This window comes from Myotis davidii, unplaced genomic scaffold, assembly GCF_000327345.1.
Source record: "Myotis davidii unplaced genomic scaffold, ASM32734v1 scaffold473, whole genome shotgun sequence".
NCBI lineage: Eukaryota > Metazoa > Chordata > Mammalia > Chiroptera > Vespertilionidae > Myotis > Myotis davidii.
Window position 1 is genome coordinate 2,234,238 of NW_006284843.1, and position 5,865 is coordinate 2,240,102.

A 5,865-nucleotide genomic window follows, 5' to 3' on the forward strand; every position below is an offset into this window, starting at 1 on the left:
GCCTAGGTATGGGGCCTGCCTCCTGCCACCCGGGAGCAGGCCTAAGCTGGCAATTGGTCACCCCGGGGTCCCATACTGCGCGAGGGCACAGGCCGGGCTGAGGGACCCCCTACCCCCGAGTGCACAAATTTTTGTGCACCGGCCTCTAGTCTATTATAATCATCATAATAAGCTCTACTTTGAGTAAAGTGCCAGGTAGCACACTGAAATTTAGGTTCTTTAGATACATTGATGAAATGGTAGGATTTTCAAAGCTGTATGTATATAATAAAATAGCTGGTGATGTCTTAGATGTTGCGAAAACATGTTACTATTCTTCTTTTCCATTTGTATTTCCTTTTGGCTCTTTTATTGACAAAAGCCTAACCAAGGAATTAGAGGTCAGTGGACACTAGTGTGATTGTGTTCTAGCTCAGGAGACAAGTAAATGGAGAGAAAGGATAGGTTTGGAGTAACATAGATATTCTACACTTGAACTGGATCTTTCTGACCAGCCACTGTGAGAGGCTTGAAAAGCAAGTTACTTCTTTCAGCCTAATTTCTCATGATTAGGAGGTAGATTACCACTGCTGAGCTGGTGGGTGCTCAGTCTTCTCCTTGTCAGCTTCTAGATGGGTTGTGAGCTTAGCTACCTAACCAAGGATAGAACCTTTCACCTTTTGTTACTTAGCTTCTCTTTAAAAATGTTTTTGGTGTACTTTAATTTTATTCATTTTCACTTATTGGTTATAGCTTTACCTAATTTACTTTTCTAAGTGAAACAATAAAGTATAGCTAGTTTGCTTCTCTCATGTTAGGAGGTAAAATGATTGAAAGAATGAGTGGAGTGAAATAATCCATTCTATAAATATGTGACTGGAATGCCTATTTTCAATATATTTTGCCTGCCCATACCAATATCATGTAACAAGAAAAGAAGTAAAGGTAGAAGGGAAGAAATTAGGGGATGGACGTTCCCCTAAACTTTCATGTCTGGCTGGGTCAGAAACCAACGATATTGCACATTCCATGAAAAGATCCTATTACTGAGCCAGAGTATAGGATGTATAGCCAGGTTTCTGGCTCTATTTTTGCATCTGGCTCTAAATATATGTGTTTTTATATAGGTTTCTCTGCACTCTTATTATACAGATTCCTTTAGTACCCATGCTATGATACTGGGGATAAGGCAAAATCAGACATTTTTTTTGTCAAATAGACATATGAAGCAAACTAAACCAAACATCTCTTGATAGTTATTTCTCTCACTCTTCCAGGATCCTTTTAGGGCAGTGATGGTGAACCTTTTGAGCTCGGCATATCAGCATTTTGAAAAACCCTAACTTAACTCTGGTGCCGTGTCACATATAGAAATATTTTGATATTTGCAAACATAGTAAATCAAAGACATATTTATTTTATATATTTAAATGCCATTTAACAAAGAAAAATCAACCTAAAAAATGAGTTCCATAGGTTCACCATCACTGTTTTAGGGGAATCCTGGGCCCACATCTATTGTTATTACTTTAAAGGGATTAGAAGGTCATTTTATCCTCTGGCTCTGCTCACCCTCTTGCCTGAAGAAAGGTCTTGCATGACAGAGAGTGCAGCTCCAACTGTCTGGTTTATTTTTCAGTCCTTTCCCTCCAGAACAGGAAGGATGGCAATCTTTCTGCTTCAGACTATTCAGACTTTAGCTCTTATCATTTTGTTTTATGCATTTTTCCCAATGAGTCTATTATTAGTATTCATCCATGCAGGGTCTAACCTCCTTTCCTAAAATAGAACATATTCCCCTTTTTTGTGCAGCTGGATTGATTGTGGCTCCTACCCAAGTTCCTAAAAAACAAACAAACAACAACAAAAAAACCCCATGTCTTTATACCTCCTCCTAACTGAACCCTCAGACAGTTTTCCAACTATATTTTACTCAGTAAGTTTCTCACAGACCAATAGCTTTTTCTGGATAAATCAGCTAAATGGCAGGCACCCTAGTGCCAATATAGTCAGGGAGGCCTAGGAAGCCTACAGACTTCCAAGCAACAGGCATATGACGTTTGATTAGTTGCCGTTGGCTTGTCATATTTGCAGTAATAATACACCATGGAGCTATGGATTTAACAAATCCTAAGATCTAAGGTACAATCTTTCAGAAGAGACAAACTCTGGAAATTTCTGCTGGTAATTGTTTTGTGTTTTTTTTTAATTGGAATATGGCAAGTCATCATCCCAATTCTTTATTTGGTCTTTTCTAATAGGTTTTAATTTTTATTTCACTATATATGAATTTTATTTCACAATATTCCATAGGTTTTTGTTTTGTCTTCTCTGACTCTGGTAAAACAGATTTTGACAGACAGGGATGGATTACTCGAGCTTATTTCTCACATCCACAGGAGTCTGCTGCTTATGGCTCCTGAATTAGTTGCCATCATGATACCTAATATTCCTAGCGAAAGCACCTTCTCTGGATATCTGTGTAGAGTTTTACTGTTTCCCCAACTCAGTTACCTTCACTATTTCTTTTTTTTTTTCTTTTTACAGATTGTTCTCTGCAGGTAACTAGTAATACAGTCTAATTAAACATACATGTCCTAAAAGGTTCCGATCTGTTAATTCATTCATTCCTACACTAACTGTTTGAGGGAGAGATTATTCACATTTTGTTGATAAGGATACGGAAGCTGAGAAAGATTAAGTTGTTTGTTCAAAATGAGCTAGTGGTAACAGATTGGTCTATTGAATATGAGTTCACAAAATTTATCTTTACTAATATTGATTTTAGATTGTTTTCAAAGAAAGGATAAGGTTGTTTATAAATGTACATACAATGAGGAGATACAGTCAACTTGAAGAGGTGAGGAAATTGAGGCACAAGGAAACCAGGTAGGAAAATAGGGTCACACTATGATTTTGTTTCACATCTATACCATGAAATTCCATACACTTGCTATAAATGTGTCATAAATGTCACTCAAGAGAGAGGCAAAGTTATTCAGTCCTTGCTGGTACAGGGACCAGAGGGAGATTTCACTGGGTTCTCAATGAGTAATATAACTGAGGTACTCTGGTATACAGTAGTAGTGAACACTTTTTTCAACATGCTTACATTAAACCTGCAAAGTAAATCGTGCACATCTGTCTTATAATTCAATAAATTAATTTCACAGGAAAGCAAATTAATTCTGTTTGTATACAACCATTTCCTAATTTCTACTAACTGAAGGGAAAATTTTAATAGCATCTAAGGCAGCCTTTCCCCAGTCTGTAAAACAACCTATAAAAAAAAATGTTTCTCCTTGGCTTTCCTGATATCCTATACTTTCATTTTTATATTTTGCTTTTCCTCCTCTCTTTTTGATTATAGCTCTCTCTACTTTTTGGTTTCTCCTCTTCATACTCTGATCTCTCTCTCTAAGCATAGCTACTCATGATATTATATGTTTTATATTCAGACAGTAAGAAATAAAAAACAAAAAAAAACAAAAAAAAAACGTGCCAGGCAAAATAAAACAGGCAAGGAACACTTTACTCAAGGCTATCACAGTAGTGGAGAGTGGCCAGCACTAAATTTAAACTCAACTCCACTGAAACAAAGAGCAGAAAGGCTTTTAAGCACTAGGGGGAGCTAGTTGGAAGGTCCTGGAGGATGTTGGGGGAAGTCAGGTCATCTATTTTCTAATTGGCTTGATCTGGAGGAAAAATAAACACATCTTTATGATAGGAGATAGTTTTGCAACTTGGTCCCATCAAAGTTAGGATTCTACTCTCCCATAAAAACTGGGAGATATGGGTAAATCTCCCCTGAAATCTATGTTTCCAAGGGTTGGCTTTCTTTCCTTGAGAAAGACTTTCCTGGAAGGTAAAATTGTCAGGTGGATTTTAAAAAGATTTACATCTCAAAGGGGCAAGGAGAATTTACAAATACAAGTTGTCTAAAGTAAATGCTTTAAAAAATAGGTGGGTAAGGGGTCTTAAAGTAGGAAAAATCCTGTTAATTTAGTCAAGCCAAGGGGAATGGAATTTTAAGGCCACTTTGGTCAGCAGATTGCTCACAAGTGTGTATTTCCTTAAATATTCTCTGACATTTAAGACCTATGTATTCAAACTGCTATATATACTTCTTATATATACTTCTGACCCCCACATGTATGGCCCATAGATCCCTCAAATTAATGAGTTGATCAAGAACTCAACTAAAATGCCTACCCTTGGCTTCGGCTTCTCAGAGCATGGCAGCTAGGTTCCGAGAGGGAGCATGCAAGGAGTGAGTATTAAAAGTGAAAGCGGCAAGGCACTTTATGACATGGTTTTAGGTATTTGAGAATATTGGTTCTGTCACATTCTATTGGTTAAGAAAACAAAGTGCACTCAGATTTAAGGGAAGGAAATTAGAGCCTACCTTGTCATGTGAGATGCAAGAAATCAATAGTGGCCATTTGGGGAGACTGCGTACCACAGTCCGCTCTCTGGCTACCAAGATTTATGTTCTTTCTGTGTGCAAAATAGACTAATCTCTTTCCAATATCCTCCAAATTGTATCCATTATGGCTTTGGTTTGAAGTCTGGGATTCATAATTTAAATCAGGTTCGAGGGAAGATGTGGATGCAATTTTTCAGATGCAGTTTCTCAAGCATGATTTCTCTCTATTAGCAGATGTTTTTTAACTAAAGAGAAAATGTATCTGCTCAATAAGCTCAATAAAGTATCTGCTCAACACACTATTAACAATGGCGATACATGAGTATGAAATTTGCAAAAATAAATAAATATAAGTAAAATCTCCGATGTTAAAAAGGGGTGGTATCTGACAGGAGGCACATAATGGTCACTCATCCACAGGAAGCCTGGAGTCTAGCTGAGCACCTGTCATTGGCTCCTGAATGGAGCTGAGTTCTGCTTCCTAAGAAGGAGTCTCGATGCACTAGGCTCTGCCCTCCAGGTTTCTGACTCTGCTCTAAAACTCCTTTTCACTGAGAAATGGCCTGAGTTTTCACAAGGTTGGAGCTCCCAATGGCTTTTTTTTTATTTTGAACTGCCTCTATCCCTTTTAGTCCAGTCGTATTGGGGTTCATTCCATTAGATAAAAGCCATCATTTATTGTTCCCCAGAGAGGCTCCTCTCTACTTTTGGGCTGAAAGTCTTGATGATGTGAGATTACCTCCTTATGATTCTTCAGAGCCCTAGTAAAGATAGTCTGTGTGTAGGTCGCCCTGACATTTGTAGAAACCTTTTTGTCTGGTTGAGATCCTGCCATAAATGTTTCCGAGGTGTCAGGAAAGGGTGCTCTACATGCACCACTAAACTGAACTTTACCCTCCTCTTATATGCTACTGGAAATACTCTGGGTTTAAGATTTGTCCTAAGGCCATTTCTGATTTTGAGAAATCTTTGGCTGCCTGGGAAGGCTGAAGGTGATAAATAGTTCTGTTTTTGAGCCCAGTAAGTCTCAACTTTTCTCTTTTCTCTAAATTCTTCTGTAAAACACTAACTATTGTCTTTTAAAAGAAAAGAAAAATCAGAGGAGAGAAAAAAAAAGCTCATTCTCTCGCTGTGTCTTATCCTCCGCATAACAGAATACAATGGGCATTTCAACATCCTGCCTGGAAAGCTCCGTGACCTGACGTCAGCTCATTAGGACCATTTTCTATGACATTACTGCAGCATGTCATCAATCAACCTTTTGCCACTAAAACATTTCATACAGCCCGGTTTCAAAAGTTCTTTTGTATCACTTCTGCTGTATCCTATCAGTCAAATCAGTGACTAAGAAGAATTAGACTCCACTTACTGATGTGGGAGGGAACATGCACATAAAGAAAAGGAACGCATGGTGGACATCTTTGGAGATTATCTACCACATAGGAAAAGTAACATTTTCA